Source organism: Bombus flavifrons, unplaced genomic scaffold (assembly GCF_040668555.2).
Source record: "Bombus flavifrons isolate JBK064 unplaced genomic scaffold, iyBomFlav1_principal scaffold0019, whole genome shotgun sequence".
In the NCBI taxonomy this organism is placed as follows: Eukaryota; Metazoa; Arthropoda; class Insecta; order Hymenoptera; family Apidae; genus Bombus; species Bombus flavifrons.
The window spans coordinates 372939-392042 of NW_027184764.1; the positions used below are offsets into that span (position 1 = coordinate 372939).

Consider the following 19104-nt stretch of genomic DNA (forward strand, 5'->3'; position numbering starts at 1 on the left):
TAGATATATCTTATACTATTCTTATTGCATGAACATTTTTCTCCAGGTTACGTTCCTTCGTCTCGCGCAATTTACCACCAACGTTGATAAATCGTTACGGATACACGTCGTTCAACGTCAGTGTAAATATGAAAATTGATCAAATATATGTATGTCGGGTTTAGATTAGAATCAGAGTTAGGGGCGTGAAACGAATCTCCATTTGAATTATACATTGTCGTTATGCAATAGAGAAGACATTGACTAGTGCATATGCGACTATCATAGAATTGGACAAGCAACCGTGGTAATTAGATACTCGAGAAACTAATGACAATGATCCTAGGTTCAACAACGAATCCGCGGTCAACGGAATGATAGACGTACGTGCTCACAAAATCTAAGTCGGACTCTTTGTTAATAAAACGCGTAATATTCACTGGTCGTAAGGCGTTACTCTTTTCGTCGATGAGATCGGAAGAAAGAATGAATTTCCGTTCCTGTGATGCCACAGAGGAAAACTATGGTGGCTTGTGTCCAAGGACAAGAGATCATTGAATTCATCGAGAATAGCCTTCGTTCAGAAAGTAAGGGAAATTGACGTTGCTGCTAATTGGTCAATCTCCATATCGGTGGTTAGAAAAAGATGCTAGCCGCCCTCGAGGGAAAGTTGCTAGTGGGAGACGCCGTTCGTTCAAAGAATAGGTCTCCCCTATCTTCCTGTAGTTGGGATAAAGACTGTCTGTCTGAAGGACTATAGTTAACCAAATCTTATGATTTATAACGGGCCCTCAGGCTAGCCTAACATGTACTGCGAAGACGCATCGACATTTGGCAATCATCTTACTCGAAGAATAGGGTCTGCGTGTGACGAGCCACGGGACACAAACCGTTGGAATGTTTACTGTCGCGTGCCGTCACAAATATTTCTTTTAAGGAGAGCTATAGAATTATTCCGTACCTTTGTTAGACAAACCCGTGACCGCGGTTACGTTCGGCGACTGGTTGTCGCCTCGATCCCAAGCTCATTATCACAAATCTCGAACAAATACAATCGGATCGAATGACGGCAATTGTTTAATTACGCCTATAATAAAATCTAGATTACGGTGTTAAGGGATTTTCCCGAAGTTCCAAAGGGAAACCTCCGATGTCCTTTCATCTCCGACATATATATTATTTTGATTAGGAAAATTATATTTCGATAAATTATATTAGATTTTGAGGAAATCAATTTTAATAAATAGTAATAGGAGTCAACCGACCATAGTTAAATGCTAAGATCAAGTGATTGGAATTTTGTACTTTGTGCCATCTTTTGACATACACAATAACTGCGTAGTTTAGTAAAGAAAGTAAAGGGTGTATTGAGACGAAATTTCATAACTTTTTGTTGAAGTGGTCACCACTTATAAGAAAACTCTACATCTGGTCTTTTTAGTTTCTCAAGCACTGAAGCCATCGACAGCGCGTAGACAAAAGACTGCGACGAAGTCAGACCATAAACAGTAGACAGGCGACGTTGGCTTCGGGGTTTTCAGTTATTGGGTAACACAGCTAGCGTGCGGATCTGGACCAGCTCAAATTGTATTCTTATTTATAATTACACTTTTATTTAAATATATTTTCTGCCTTACAATTTATCCACTAGTTTTATCTGATTACAAACCGAATAACCTCAACAGGTTATGGGCCCAGAGCTGTAACTTGCAAGGCAGCAACGTAAAGTGAATAAATTGTTAAAGTGTTGTGCTTAGTAAAGTAAGGGATAGTGCTAAAATGGAATCAGCAAGTGCGAAGATCGAGATGTTACGCGGCGAAGAAAACTGGCTCCAGTGGCGTTTTGTTATGCGTACACTTTTGGAGGAAGATGACGACCTGATCAACGTGTGTGAAGGGAATCTGTGTCATCCAGGTAACAGCGCGGAGAAAGAAATCGCTCGTGAAAGATTTTTGAAAGCAGATCGGTTAGCGAGAAAATTAATCGTGACTTCAGTAGGAAAGAAACCGTTGGATCTTCCTTTATGTTGCACAACAGCACATGAAATGTGGAAAAAGTTGAATACAGTATATGACATGAAGTCAGATGAGAATCTAAATATGGTCCAGAAGCAGTTCTTCGATTTTAAATGGGAAGAATCTGAAAATGTCGCCTACAACCTGTCAAAGTTGGAAGTGATAGCGGCGAAGATGAAAGCCCTTGGGAGTGAAATTGGCGAGAAAATGCTGATAACACGCATTTTATCGGTGTTACCAAACAAATTTGACCATTTTCACAGTGCGTGGGATTCGGTGGAAGAAGGAAAGAATACCCTAGACAGGCTTAGTACCAGGCTGATGACAGAAGAAACCAGATGGAAGAAAGACGACCAGGAAACATCGGTGGCGCTGGTAACAAAGAGTAACAATTATAAAAGGGAACAGCAGAAACAGTCAAGCAAATGTGAATACGAGAAACAAGGACCAAGCTGCTTCAATTGTGGAAAAGTTGGCCATCTAAAGAAGGATTGCTTTAGATTTTTTATATGCAAAAGGAAAGGCCACACCAGTAAAAATTGTTTTAAAAATAATAAAAGAAGCAACAGTAGAAACAACCAGGAACCTAGAAATCAAAATCATACAAGCGGCAAACCCTGATGTTTGGATAATCGACTCAGGAGCTACGGATCACATGACAGGACGACGGGAATGGTTCAACGTCTTCGAAGAATTCGATAACACGGTGAAGATAGAGATCGGCTTACGTTCATGAATGCGTGCGGCAAAGGAACAATCAAAGTAGAGACTTTTGTGGACGGCAAATGGGTAACATGTACAATGAACGATGTTCTGTACGTACCAGGTATGAAAAGAAACCTATTTTCCATTAGATCTGTTGCGAGAAGGGGCATAGATTTCTGTGTTTTAAAGGAAGGGACCAATTGTATGTTTTTACAAAACCAGAAAATAATAGCAAAAGGTTCTGTTATCGGAAATTTGTATAAAATAGTTATGCGAGTTATCATACCGTCAGTTTGTAATTTTAGCAATAGAGCAGAGTCAAACGCGGACACATTGCAGTTATGGCACGAACGGCTATGTCCTCAAAACAACAGACATGTTAAAGAGTTTTTAAAGAATTCGAATATGAAAGTCGTGGAGGATAGTAGCTTTTTCTGTGAAGGTTGAGCGTACGGGAAACAGCATAGATCGAGTTTTCATGAGAAAATCAATCGTGCGAATAAACCTCGCGAAATTATTTATACGGATGTATGTGGACCTATACAAGTCGAGTCATTAGGCAAGAAATTGTATTTTCTTACATTTAATGATGATTTTTCAAAATTCACAAAGATTTACTTCTTACGACATAGGTCAGAAGTAATCGAAAAATTAAAAACTTTTTGCCTGGAAGTTGAGAATCAATTCAACGATAAGATTAAAGAAATTCATAGTGATGGAGGGAAAGAATTCAAAAATAAAGAAGTTAAAGAATTTTTAAGAAGTCAGGGAATTAGGCACACAATTAACGTCCCATACACTCCTGAACAGAATGGTGTCGCAGAATGGGAAAATAGAACAATAGTAGAGGCAGGCCGATCGATGCTATATTCGAAACCAAATCTACCGCTGTTTTTATGGGCCGAAGCCATGAACACAGCAGTACATGTCATAAATAAGACCGGGCCGACGATACAAGACAAGAAAACACCGTATGAACTGTGGTACGGGAAACCGCCAAATTTAGAAAAGTTTAGGGTTTTCGGTACTGAGTGCTTTGCACACATACCTGCGGAGAAGACAAAACTTGACAAAAAGGCGAACAAAGGATATTTGGTAGGCTATCTAGATGACGCACGAGGGTGTCGAGTGTATGCGCCAACAGTAAGAAATGTAATATTAAGCCGTGACGTAATATTTAAGCCCGAACTAGAAAGTGCGAAATTTATTAATTTAAGTTTACCGAAAATTGTCGAGCGCGAAGATATGTGTGCGCAGAGCGATAGAGCATGTACGTATGAAAGTGCACAGAGTGAACACGAAGAACAACCTCCTGGAAATAGCGACAATGTGAGACAATTGAGAGATAGAGCTAAGATCAAACGAACCGATTTTTATGGTAGCCCAGTAACGTACGTAGCGGAAAAATTACCGGTGGATTTTAACGAAGCGATGAGTTCCGAAAAGAAAGAGTTATGGGAAACGGCTGTGAACGATGAAATGAAATCGCACCATGAAAATAAGACGTGGATTCTTGCAGAAAAACCTAAAGATCAGAAGGTATTTAGTAATAGGTGGGTTTTAACGGTAAAGCTAAATCCGGACAATTCGGAACGATACAAAGCGCGACTTGTAATAAAAGGGTGTTCACAAAAAGAAGGCGTAGATTATAAGGAAACCTATAGTCCCGTTGCTCGGTTTGATACAATTAGATTAATGCTCAGTATTGCAGCCAAAAATAATTTACACCTCGGACAGTATGACATTAAAACCGCATTTTTATATGGAGGTCTGAAAGAAGATATTTATATGAAACAACCTAAAGGTTATGATGATGGTACGAATCGCGTTTGTAAATTGCTAAAAAGCCTATATGGCTTAAAGCAGTCTCCAAGAAGTTGAACGGAACGTTTCACAAAATATATTTCAAACTTAAAATTTTATCAGAGTAACGCAGATCCTTGTTTTTATATTTATAGCGAAGACAACAAATTAATGTTGATGACCATATACGTATACGATGGACTGGTAGCAGCTTCAGAAGAATCTCTAATTGATAAATTTTTCGATGATTTAAATAAAGAAATCAAAATTACGAGTTCCAAAGAAGTCAAGAGTTTTCTTGGACTTGAAATTAAAAGATTAAAAGATGGTTCAATATTCATTCATCAGAGTAGATATATCGAAAAAATATTAGAAAAATTTAATATGAATGAGGCAAACAGTGTTTATAATGGCAATAATGATTGTAACGCACCATACAGAGAAGCCGTAGGGAACTTAATGTTTTTACAAACCGTAAGTAGGCCAGATATTAGTTTTGCAATAAATATAGCGGCGAGACATTTAGAGAATCCAAACCAGTATCAGTGGAAATTAGTCAAACGAATTTTGCGCAACATAAAAGGGACCGCGGACATGGGACTCTTATATACAAAAGCAGGCAGTCTCGAAACCTTTAGCGATGCTGACTATGCAGGCGACAAAGAAACAAGAAAGTCGACATCAGGCGTTGTATGTAAGTATGCGAATGCGGCCATCACATGGCAATGTAAGCGACAACAATGTATAGCTCTATCTACGACCGAAGCTGAGTATGTCAGTGCAGCCTCAAGAGCGAAAGAAATTATGTGGCTAAAGAAAATATCTCTTGAATGTAAAATAGAGATCCTTAAGTATATGCTATGTAGAAAATACTAGTGCCGTCAAATTAATTAAGAATCCAGAATTCCATCAAAGAAGTAAGCATATTGACGTAAGATATCATTTCTTGCGAGATTTATACAATAGAGGCGAAATTGATGTAACGTATGTAACAAGCGAAGAGCAACTGGCAGATATATGTACAAAGGCGTTGCCAAAACCAAGATTTGAATATTTAAGACAAAAGTTAGGTTTGAAAAATAAAAAGGATATTAAGAGGTAATTTTTTGTAGGCATGTAGAGTTTTTAGGGAGGGTGTCGAAGTGGTTATCACTTCTAAAAAAAAAAAAAAAAAAAAAAAAGGAAAAACTCTACACGATCTGTTTAGTCTTCCAGAATTCTTTTTGTAATAAATTAATTTGAATGAAAAAGAGAAAGGCGTCTGGCAAATGTACTTGTGGAGGCATCGACAAATTGATTTTCAGATATTTACGACAAGAGTTAGAAAAATATTAAGAGATAATTTGTAAATTTGAGATAATTGTTTGTGGAGATGTAGAGTTTTAGGGAGGGTGTTGAAGCGGTCACCACTTATAAGAAAACTCTACATCTGGTCTTTTTAGTTTCTCAAGCACTGAAGCCATCGACAGCGCGTAGACAAAAGACTGCGACGAAGTCAGACCATAAACAGTAGACAGGCGACGTTGGCTTTTGGGTTTTCAGTTATTTTGTAACACAGCTAGCGTGCGAATCTGGACCAGCTCAAATTGTATTCTTATTTATAATTACACTTATATTTAAATATATTTTCTGCCTTTCAATTTATCCACTAGTTTTCTCTGATTACACATCGAATAACCTCAACACTTTTGACCATTTCTTTAAATTAAGTGCATGTACATTATTTCATTTGCACATACAAGTACATAATGCATATTTGTTAAAATTAGTTAACTGTCATATAATATGTTTCCCAGGAAAGCTGTTAAAAAATTTGAGAAATGTTGCAAACGTTTACGAACACCTCTAACCTTCCTTTGTTAAGTACGTGGGAGAAAATATTTATATCGTCTTTTGAGAAAAAATTCCGAATGGAATGTAAAGCGAGATTTTTGAACTGTAGAAATGAAAAAAAATGTAAATGTTACAAACGAAAACGGAGAAAATTATTATATAGAATTATTCTATTATTGCGTAGAAAATCATTGAAAAATGTTCAGAGTAATCTTTTTATATTAATTTATAATAAACCAATGCATTTTTCGACATACGACTCTTTTAATCGCAAGTTGCTTTCTTCGACGTTATCGTTTTTCAGATGCTGTTTAAAGCTGTTATTACATTGGTTTGGGTTTTGATATTCAATTGATTCATACAGATTAGTTTTATATGCTGTGTATTTCACCACCTTGTACAGCCATTTATAACACACGGGATACTCAGATAAAGAAGACGTGACGGACGTGGAAAAACGGAAGAGAATGTCAAGCACTTGCACCAACGCTGGATGTGGGAACTAGTGATCATACCAACATGACATTTATCTCAATAAGACGAATGCAGGATGCTGGAGAAAAATAAAGAAAAATTAGAAAAACAAGCGATATGAGAGTAAACGGATACCGTATATACGCCGTTACATTGTACACGAATATAAAGAGCTGCCAGAAAATTCAATTATGAGAATGATGGACTCACTTTAGCAATTTCAGTATTGTTATTAACAAAACATAGACATATCGTCTACTTATCGATACTCTTTTGCAGTTGTCAGACAAGAACGTTTCCCTCGTAATTCTTCAAGATATTACTGCTTTTCAAGCTTAGTATATTGCGTTTTGCCAGAATATGTTTATTCTTCGTTTTTACTATCATCTCGTGCATACGCAATTAACACTTTTAATACTTTTAATAAAAGTATTAATATATATATGATATAATAATATATAATATATATATGATATATATAATATGATATAATATGTATAATGTAAAATAACATAATGCTACAGCGTTTTACTATTCGCATCGCGAGGGAACTTTATCTCAAAATAAATTTTGAATATGATGCAAACGGTTGAATTTTCCTGCAGAAACCCCGAGTCAGATGTTTCACATATTGAAAAACTGCTGAAAACGTCCCATTTGTAAACATAATTAAATTATAATCTGCGATGATTAATACCGAGGCAGGGTATACGCCAAAAGGTGTAGGGTGTCATAAAGTAATGATTACCAAAGACTAATCTGAGTATTGAGACTATACTGTTTACGACAGCAATTATCCTTCTACTAAATATTATACCCACAAGGAAACAGGTGCCGGATTAGGACTCTGGGCCCCTGAAACGAAATAATGTACCGATTAGGATTTGTCGAATATTGCAAATCTGAAGCAGAACGATATGGAGATTCCGGTAAGAATTGTAGGAAGACGATGTCGAACTAGAGATATTACGAAAACTCTATTAGGAGCTAATAGCAAGCATCTATTATCATTCCCCCTTTTATTATATCTGTTAATAATAAATTGTTAATTTTTGTCGTTCGCTTTGGCTCTCTAGGCTCCGTAGCAGTTTTTACTGATATTTTAAACAACGTGTTAATATTGCCAAGTAAAAACGGAGCAAATAAGAATTCCTTCAAAAGCGGCATCATTTTCGAATGTGAGTAAATAAGAGATGTATTTTAACGCTGTACCTAGCGAGCATCGTTTACTTTACACAGTACAGTAAGGGCCGGAGCATCGATGAAATTTGATTGGGCGACAACTTGCCCATTCTGCGCAGTGGGTGTGCCTTATAGTGCATTGAATGGTTATATTGCTACCGAGTACTGCGGGTAGGGATAAGATTTGTAGAAAACAGGTAGTAGCTTCTCGGTACATACTAGCAGCAAGGTTCAGTATTACACTGATGTTCGAAGAGTTTGTGTGGCTCGTTCGTACGATTGAGCAGTTTTAGTAAATTTAAAAATATAAAATATACAAGAATAAGATATTAAATATTTGTCAAGATTCCATTTGAAGAATTGGAGAGCTGTTGAAGCGGAACGAGAACATCTGATATTCGTAGGTTTTGTCTGTATTTACATTTCTGTTTGATCAATTGTACACGTATAATATTTCTTAAGTCATCTACAATTAGTAGATTCAATTTCAATGTCTTCTTCTTTTAAATAGGTTTAAAGGCGCAATAAATTACAATTAAAATGGATACAATGATTCCTACAATCAACTTCCGATATTTGATGGAACATAATACAGAATCTTCAGAAGATGAAGAATTACTGGCTGTTCCTTCGACATTGTCAGATGATTCAAATCCGTCGGTTCATTCAATATCGGCGGATGAGTTAGCCGTACCTTCAACATCCATGGTACTTCCAGAAATTATGGTTGATATACCATCCCCTAAACCTTCAGCAAGGGTGATTGATTTAACATCACCGATACCGTCGACGTGGACAATGCCACAGATATTCTCGATAGAAATGCCGCGTGACGTTCAAGAAAATTATGCTGATTTTCGTTTTGAAGCAGTAAGACGTTCGAGTTTTCGAAATTGGCCTGTATCTTTCATTGACCCTGTCAGTCTTGCAGCTGCAGGATTCTACTATACAGGCGAGACGGATATCGTAAGGTGCTTTGAATGTCAATTGCTGGCAAGTCAGTGGTCTGTGGGTGATATTCCCATGCAAATTCATGAGATGCGTTCTCCAGAGTGCAGATTTATCCGCAATGAACATTGTAATAATGTACCAATGGGAGCAGATCCAGCTAAAGTTCTACGGACAAGACGAAGAAATAGAAATATATCTTGTCCTTATGGTTTACATTATCAGGAGTCATTTGATTTTAATGACCATCGATTTTCACGAAACCCGACGGCATATGATCTCAGCCGTTTGGGACTAAAAGATGTTATGAAAGCAGCAATATTGGAATACGCTACTTACGAATCCAGATTAAATTCATTCGCAAAATGGCCTACATATATGACACAGACAAGTGAAGAATTAGCCCATGCAGGCTTCTTCTACACCGGAATAAATGATTTCACTACCTGTTACCATTGTGGAATTACAATAGGAAATTGGAGATCGGAAGAGGATCCATGGGAGAGACATATGATTTCGTCTCCCAGCTGTGGTCATTTTTTACCAGTACGGGGCTGGGAATATGTCAATAATGTAACAGGCCAGGAGTTATATGAAACTTCTGCGGAAGTAAGTACAAAAACTTAAAGCCTGAACCATATGTATAATTAATAATTAGAATATATACTTATGTACATTATATTTATTTCAGGCACCAATTGAAATTACAGATGAGAGTCCTGATAGATCCAATAGTGAAAATGATACTAATGAAATAGCTCTCGCTGAGAAAGTAGGTAAGTAATAAAAATAAAAACACAGATTCGTTAATTTGTCTGAAATCCGTATACATATAATAAATTCTATTATATATTGTATTTAAATATACTGTTTACTATTTTAGCTGCTCTGGAGCAAGAAAATCGAGCATTGAAAGATGCTCGTTCGTGTAAAGTTTGCACGGAACGACAAGCGACTATTACGTTCCTACCTTGTGGACATGTAGCAACTTGTCAGTACTGTTCGCCAGCATTCACAACGTGCATCATTTGCCGAAGAGAAGTCAAGGCCGTTACCCGTACATTTTTGGCGTAATGCATACACATGTAAAAATTAGCTTATTCATATCTCTTATATAAATATACTTTATAATTGTTTAACAATGACATACACACATTAAGATGTATGGTATCATGTATCGATTAAATTAAGTGTACAAACAGAAACATAATATTAAACTAATCAAATACATTTTTTCTCTATTTTTTTGGCTTTCTTTGTATTTTAAGTGTTACTTAATTAAACATTACTTTGTATTATGTATCTTATTTTATCTGAATAAAGTTAACATTTTCCGCATCTAACTAATTGTTCTTTGTTTTATTCCCCTTATTGTTAGTAAAATGAAATTGTATTACATATATATTTGAAATTGTATTAAATATATATATATATATATATATATATATTTCAAATCATAAGAATCATAGCTTACTTTTTCTTTTATTTATACTTTCACTGTTTATGCATCGCTTATAATATTCTCTATTTAAAAATAGCTACCGCAAGAAAGAGATCAAAGACAAAAACATTTAATACTGAAGGACCTTTATTGTTAAAGGTTTAGAGAAATGCATCCTTCCAGTCTTCCCAGTTGTGTCCTTCAGCTTTCAGCAGATTCGTTTGGTACCATCTTGCTGCTGTTTTCTCTAAATACTTTTTTAAACATTTTACTTTCTCCTCATCACTTTTTATTTTATATTTACTGCATTCTTCTTCATACTCTGATATCCAGCCTGTGGCTTCTTGAGTTCCATCAATTTGTTTTATACTAAAGTTTATTTCTTCTCTTTCACGCTTATCTCGTTTTTGGAGAGTTTCTAGAAGTCTTTCCATGTCCAGACTGGACTTCTCGGTTTCCGTCTTTATTTTCCTTGTGGGGGTAATTTCTGCTTCGTCTAGGAACATGTCTTGGAATACGAAGTTTAAGTCTGTATCGATATAAAGCGCTGCTGTCTCGTCATCCATCGTGAGTTTAACATTTCTATACTGGCCTACCTTGGTTAGACTGTTTGCGGACTTCTTCACTGTTGCTGAACGGAATAATTGCTGATGGTAGCTTTTCGCTTGATATTCCGTGGAAAAATGTAGTATACTTCGTCTTCTGGTCTTCTTATGGATTCTATGCTCTCTAGCTTCTCCCCTTTCGCGTTCTCGTTCATGACGATACGTAAGTTAACTTTCAGCGGCATGGCGTAGCGAAAATCGATTTATAAGGTTCAATTCTAGGATAATTCAGGGATCGATTCTGAAAATCGAGTTTATTGTGAAAATACTTAAATGAAATACAAGAGTAAACAACAATTAATAATTAACAACAATCAATAACAGTAATAATTAAATAAACAACAACCAATTAATAACAGTAAACAATAAATACGAAGTTCTGTGCAATGTCTTCCTGAAAATCGAGAATCGATTTTCAACGTCCTGAGCTGCCGTTCTTTCTCCGACAGTCTTCAATGTTTTAAATAATTACTCTTTCTTCTGTGATCTTGTCTATCTCCGATGTTGATCTCTGTCCGTCCGTTTGGGAAATGCGTGTCTCTGAAAATGGCTCTCCGTAAAACAAGGAAAGCCGCTCTGTCCGTGAAACAAAAGAAGCCGTGCTGTCCGTAAAACAGAGAAAGTCCCCTTGTTTATCCGCATTTGAACTCTTAGAGAGTTTACATATATATAACACACATAATTTAATAATATATTTACTTCTGGTTCGAGAAATATAGGCACGTATTGACCTAATCCGTAATGTTTTAGTAAAACAAACACCTTTGCTTCTTCTGAATTTAAAATTGCTCCTCTTGGAGGTGTCCTGTAAAAGTGGTGGTGTTGGTGTATTTTCTCCAAATACATTTTCATCATTCATATTTGGAGGAATATTTTGTTGGCGCAATGGACTAAATTCAGGCACATATTCAAGAGTAGTATCAAAATCTTCTTTGTGTTGAATATTTCAACCTTGTAGCCGAATGGAATACAGCCTTATCTTTGCAAACAATACAGTTAAAATAAAATATCATAATTATTTTGTATATAATATAGAGTAGTAACTAACATACCTCTGCAAAGGTAGTTCGCTTACATTTTTTCTACTTTTTGAACAAGTTAGCATTACTACGCCTTCATCTTCATTTACAAATAATAGTTTATCTTTTATTTCATCTTCTATATTCAAATTAATTTCCTCATTACGTTTATTTTGTATAACATATATATTTGGAGAAGTAGGTAACAGATCGTTCAGATTGCAAGTCAAGGTGAGTGAAATTAAACTATTCTGAACACTTTCTGATTGATTTGTCTTTAAAGCTAATGCATAAGGTATTAAAAGTTCTTTGCTTTAACATTCTCTATTGTGTCAGAAGCTTCAACTTTAAGAGTAATAGTTTTCCCTGTTAAGGTCTTAACGAAGACCTGCGTGTTCCTAGATCTGGGCAACTGTACAATAAGGCAAAAAGAATATATTAATGTACAATATCGTGAAAAAACGTGCTGAGGTAGTAAATCTTAAAATAAACATTTCTTAAATATTTTTTTAATTTATAGAAACATTAATCAGCTCAAATTTTGTTAAACAAAATGATGGCATCACAGCAGACTATCGGTTATTTGAAAACTCATCTAATATTTTTTTGCATAAATATGGAAGAAACAGCTGTAATACTTATATTTATTGAAAAATTTTATAGAATAGTGTGGATAGTTGCACACAAGTCAATCTAAATTTATTTGATAAAACAATATACAAAAGCTTTCGAAGGACAATTCACAATAGAGAATGTCAAGCAATGTACAACACGCGCGTATACACATATTTCTCAAATTATATATTCTATATTCCCTACACTGAAACATTGCAGTTAGGTATTACGGACGCGTTTGGTGGGAAATAATGATTTCCATGTGGATTTGTGTGGATTATAGAATTCTGATATGAGACTGCGAACAAAATGAAAAGAAAAAAGAGGAAGATAAAAGGCGAACAATACTTGATGTATCCCCTTCTATTTCTAATGGATATGAGGAGTATGGTGTAATAGATACTGAAGTGCACTCAAGTATATTCAACCAATAACGTTTATTACGCTTGGTAACAATGAATAACAATTAACAGTTAACAACAGTTGATACATAACGACGATCAACAACAGCGACGATTGACCGTGTCACGTCCCGCGCTCCGCACGTGCCGTAACGAAGACGGAATATGTACAATACAAAAGAAAGAATTTAAATCAGAAAATAAATATTAATTAATGAATTAAACGAGTCGCGAACCAAACGAGTAAACCAGGAAATAAGATTAACTACAAAAGGAAAATAATTGAAACACCAGGAATAAATGTGTATATAAATATATTTTTATCAACGCAGCAACAACTTGGAGAGTTACATATAAATATAAACATATATGCCAAACACATAACAATTTAGTAAATATTAGAAATAAAACTTTTAATACTATGTAACAAATTACTAATATATATGTATATATGAAATCAAATGGTTAACAGTCTAATGAATACATAACCTAAAATACACAATACTACACTATTAAAGAACTTATATAAAAATCACATTGATGGAAATATGTATATGTGTGCGTATTCTATACTATTAAATCAAATTAACAATCTGGTAAACATAAAATACATAATCAAAACTCGTGATCATTCTAGTAAGGAATTACATATGAAAACTATACTACGAAACATGCATGTATATATATATATATATATATATATATATATATATATATAATCTAGATTTTTAACTAAGGTATTAATAATCTAAATGAACAATACTACTGTCATTTTAACAATAATAATAATAATAAATACATAGTCTAATTGCGGTAGAATAAGGGAAAACGAGCGACAGACAGGAAAATCAGTTCGATAAAACTAAAGACCCGCCACTGTAACCTCACTGATGACATTTGCGAACAGCCATGTTAGATTTACACGCGCGCGTCGGAACACACGCAATGATTGTACGCATTGGATAAATACGAAATACTATATTTCTCACTTCGACTATACGTCAAAACACCGAAACAAGATTTACACATAATCGATAAATAGATCCGAGATCAATAGAAGTCACTGTATGCTAGGGACATTCACGGGCGGCCATTTTGAAACATGCGCGCACTAATTCGTACGTGTTACAAAAAATAATAGTAATAAAATTATACTTTCGATGGGGAAAAGAAAAGAAAAGGAAAAGGTAAGAACAGCGAAAATAAAAATTTAATACAAAATGGAACGTCGTGCTGAGGTAGCAATAAATAATGACACGGGACAGGAATGCTGGGGATTGGTGGAAATCAGCCGCGAGAGACGAATCATAAAACACATTGTTAACAATTTTATTATGCGAAAATTACTTTGTCAAATACAAAAAGTATAAAAAATATATATATATAATCGAGTAAAAAGAAAATATAAAACTAAACAAATATATTTAACAAACGTTACATCTAAAATGTATAAATATATATGTCGGGTTAATCGGGTTTATTGGGTTGATGCTGGTTCTTGTGGCGCCTTGTGTTTCTTCATTAGGACTAGCCATTATAGTTGTTCAAAGGTTTATATTTACAGTAATATGTACAGGAGTTGATTAAACAAGGTTTAACTGTATAACGTAAAGTCACTCTTAAATAAACAATGTTCTCGGGTTTAACGAATCCACGGTCAACGGGACAACTTTTTGAACATTTAGTTATAAGCTATTCTTGAAATGACGTTTGCTATGACGTTCGGTATCTTTTAGACTAATCGTTTGACGTTGTGTATCAACTCTCCAAGGTGATCATACAAATAAAAGACTGACACGATCACACTTGTCAATTGCATATTGATCAGGGTTATCAACAAAATTCCAGGCACCGTTACTAGGCTCGCGTAGAGCCGTTATTGCTCCCGCCTCGGGACTTGTTTGTTAATACAACGTGTGTCCCTCAACATTTGTACTTCTACGTTCATCCCGAGACCGTGGCTACGTTCGGTGACCGACAGTGTCACCTCAACCTCAAGTCCACTGTTATAATACTATATTGAACAGCTTAAACAAACAGTTTAACCGAAAGTATTGGGAATCTTCCCAAAATTCCAAAAGAAAGGCCCGCCATCCCTACATCTTCGACACGGCCATCCTGACAATCACCCGTCCTCGGGTGCATCTAAAATATTCGATTTTCTTAACATTAGACTTAACACAATTGACATTTTACAATCTAACTAAATATTCCAACTAGTCAAGGGCCCAGTTCAACAACAAAGATTCCGATGAAATGCTCTTTAATAAATCGAAACACAACAATCAGTAACATTACAATTTCGTCCAAAGTGCTAGTTGCATCCTGTGAACCACCAGTCATCAGTTTATTCAATCTAACACCTGTTCACACCTCAACACTTCTGGTCGTACATGGTCGTACACACTAAAGTACACACTAAATTTCATCACATTACCACAATGGGCGCTCATGAAAACACTGAACTTCGTTCTCAACCACACTAGACGCTCATGAGAGCACTGAACTTCGTTCTCATCACCACACTGGATGCACATGAGAACACTGAACTTCGTTCTCATCACCACACTGGATGCACATGAGAACACTGAACTTCGTTCTCATCACCACACTGGATGCACATGAGAACACTGAACTTCGCGTTATGAATATTGTTCATAACGTACGAGGAAACACTATGCTAGATGTTATGGTCATACTGTTAATGCTCCTCAAAAATCGATTCTAGATACCATGAACATAATACATTACGTACGAGGAAACACTATGCTAGATGTTATGGTCATAGTGTTAATGCTCCTCAAAAATCGATACTAGATACCATGAACATAATACATTGTGTACGAGGAAACACTATGCTAGATGTTATGGTCATAGTGTTAATGTTCCTCCTGGATCGGTGTACTCAAACTGTCATTGTCACTTCCATCACCATCACTACAGATATCCAACTCAGCAGGAATGCAACTATCTGGCATTTTCCTTAACTTATCATGACTGTACTTGTATGATCGTTTACCATCCAACGTCTTTAAAACGTACCTGTTTCCTTCTAAAATCTCTGCTATTACAAATGGGCCCCTAAACTTTGGATCCAATTTAGTTTGATTTCTCTCTTCGTTTTTGCGCAACACAAAATCTCCAAGATTAAATCTAACTACCTTAGCCTTAGTTTTATCATATCTTTCTTTATCGTACTTAGCGTTAATCTCAATGTTCTTTATAGCTTGCTGTCTTACATCGGAGATAACTATTTCTCTTTCTTCCATATTATCAGGCAACAACAAACCGAAGGGTCTTGCTGCTTTGCCGATCAATAACTCTAATGGACTTGATTTTGTCACACGATTAGTAGTGCAATTCAAAGCCAATTGTATTTCACCAATCGCATCTTGCCACGTGCGGCCGGTCGTCTCCACTGTAGTGAACATGTTTTTCAAAGTACCCATAACACGCTCCACCTGCCCGTTAGCTCTACTGGCACCGGTTGCTATCAAGTGTAGTTTAATTTGTTTTTCACTACAAAAATCTTTGAACTCTTTACCAATAAAGCATCTACCTTGATCCGCTATTACTCGGCAAGGACTCCCGAATAAGAATATAGCTGACTTGAGTGCTTTAACAGTATTAAAGGAATCCAACTTACGCGTATGGTGCAAAAATACAAATTTAGTAAAAGCATCAATCAAAACAATAACATATTCTTTCAAGTCACTCTTTCCACTTAACTTGCCCGTAATATCCATGTGAACCGTATGCCAAGGTATGCTGATTTTAGGTATAGGATATAGTTCAGCTTGAACTTTACCTGAACTCGTCTTGGAAACCTGACAAGCATGACAGTTCTCCACGAATTTACGAACATATTTCGCCATTCCTCTAAACCAGTGATACTCATACAGCTTTTCAAGCGTTTTATCCCAACCTAAATGCATAATTGACTGGTGCACATGATTAATTACGGACCACCTAAAACCTCTTGGGACAATAGGCAAACTGAGAGTCCTGCCTTTTCTTTGTATTTTGCGGTAAAGGGTACTAGACCGTAATTCGTACGTACTTGCAATATCCTCCGCGAGTTCATCATTTTGTAACTTAGTAACAATTTCCGAAATTTGAGGATCGCGACGCTGTTCCGCTAACAACCATCCTTTAGAAATTTCAGTCAGATTAATTTCCTTTTCTTTAATTTTGTTAATTTCTACGCGATCAATATCTATAGGATTCCGCGAAAAGAAATCTACATGAGCCATTCGTTTTCCTTCGCGATACATAATGTTAAAATTAAAGGTTTGTAAATACGCCCACCACCTGTGAACCCTGTCATTTAAATTTACTTTATTGCTGGACGCCTTCAAAGAATTACAATCCGTTACAACAAGGAACTCTCGTCCATGCAAATAGTGTCGGAAATGTTTAATAGCGTTAACTACTGCTAACGTCTCCAACTCATACGAATGATATCTGGATTCAGCAGGACTAGTTCTTTTGCTATAATATTCCACTACTCTGTTTTTCCCTTCAACTTTCTGCATCAAAATAGCCCCATATCCATCTAGACTGGCATCGGTATGTAATTCTATAGGATATTTAGGATCAAATATCATCAACACTGGTTCATCGGTGAGAATTGATATTATTCTTTGTCTTATCTTTTCGTGCCTATCCGTCCAGCTTATATTTTTATTACTAGAAGTAAGTGCATATAAAGGCTTCATTATTTGTGAGAATTTTGGAACAAATTTTCGAAAATAAGAAGCCAAACCAATAAACTGCCTGAGCTGCGTAACGGTCGTCGGTGCGGATAAAGAACTCAAGGCTTGTATTTTACCCGGGTTGGGGCGAACTTCACCGTTGTGAATAACATAACCCAAATAGAGAACCGAAGTTTTTAGAAAAGAGCATTTAGAGAAATTAAAAGAAAATCCAGCGTTCACAAGGGTGTTCAATACGATATCTAATCTTTCTAAAGCCTGGTCAACCGAATCAGCGGTAATTAGTACATCATCCAAATATACAACTACGTACGAATAAGCAAGATCTCCTAAGGCCTTAAAAATTGCTCTCTGAAAGACGGACGGTGCATTTTTTAACCCAAATGGCATTGTTATGTATTCGTATTGCCCGTCTGGAGTAACAAACGCTGTATACTCCGTGGAATTTGGATGAATAGGAATTTGATGAAACCCACTGGCCATATCCAAGGAAATAAAGTACTTAGCTTTCTGCAATCTCGCGATTTGATCCGCTATTAGAGGTAAAAGAAACCGATCCGCAACCGTGTTTTTATTTAATTCTCTGTAATCCACGCATAGTCTCTTTGAGCCATCCTTCTTTTTAACAAGTAATATGGGGCTCGCGAAAGGAGAATTGCTGGGCCGTACAATTTTCGCCTCTATTAATTTGCTTATTCTTTCACGTACAAGTCTTCGCTCTTCCTCACTAAGCCGGTAAGGACTTCTTTGCACAGTGACGTTAGGATCTATTAACCGTATCTCTAATTGTCCCGTATTAACGCGAGCTCGTGGAAACCCCGTAATAAACGAGTCTTTGAATTTTTCAAGAACAGAAATCAAACGGTTTTTATCATTCCCTATAATATCAGTGTCAACCTCATTAATATTGATTTCGTTTTCTTTGACTTTACTACACACACTAATTATTTTTCCTCTATTAATAACAATGCCGTTTTGAGTAATATTTACATCAAAACACCGGCTCAAAATTTCACGACCAATCATTATATCATATTTTAAGTGACTATCAGCAAGAACATGAAAAATTATCTCCAATGTAAATCCATTAATACATACTAAAGACAAAATTTGCGAAATACATTTAACACAGGTATCTCCTATTCCACGCATCATTACTGTATTAGTCTTTCTTTTACCGGAAAATTTCAATGCCACGGATTCTTTAATTAACGAACACTCAGCCGCTGAGTCGAAGTAAAATGGATACGACTCACCCAGATGAATTAATTTACCAATGGAAGCTTCCGTTACACAGAAATCAACCCGTTTCTCGTTTTTGGAGTTACTGCCTCCTTTAGGTGTACTGCCGTTATTTTTCCCTTTCCG

At 36.0% G+C, this 19104-nt stretch overlaps 1 long non-coding RNA gene across 1 annotated transcript in view; it reads right to left on the reverse strand.

The window, feature by feature from the left end:
* Positions 1–238: 238 nt before the first annotated feature.
* Positions 239–19104, reverse strand: part of LOC138189209 (uncharacterized) — a 305032-nt gene continuing 286166 nt past the window's right edge. The window contains exon 3 of the long non-coding RNA XR_011175968.1: positions 239–479. This is a non-coding gene — a long non-coding RNA (uncharacterized LOC138189209). The remainder of the gene's footprint in view (positions 480–19104) is intronic.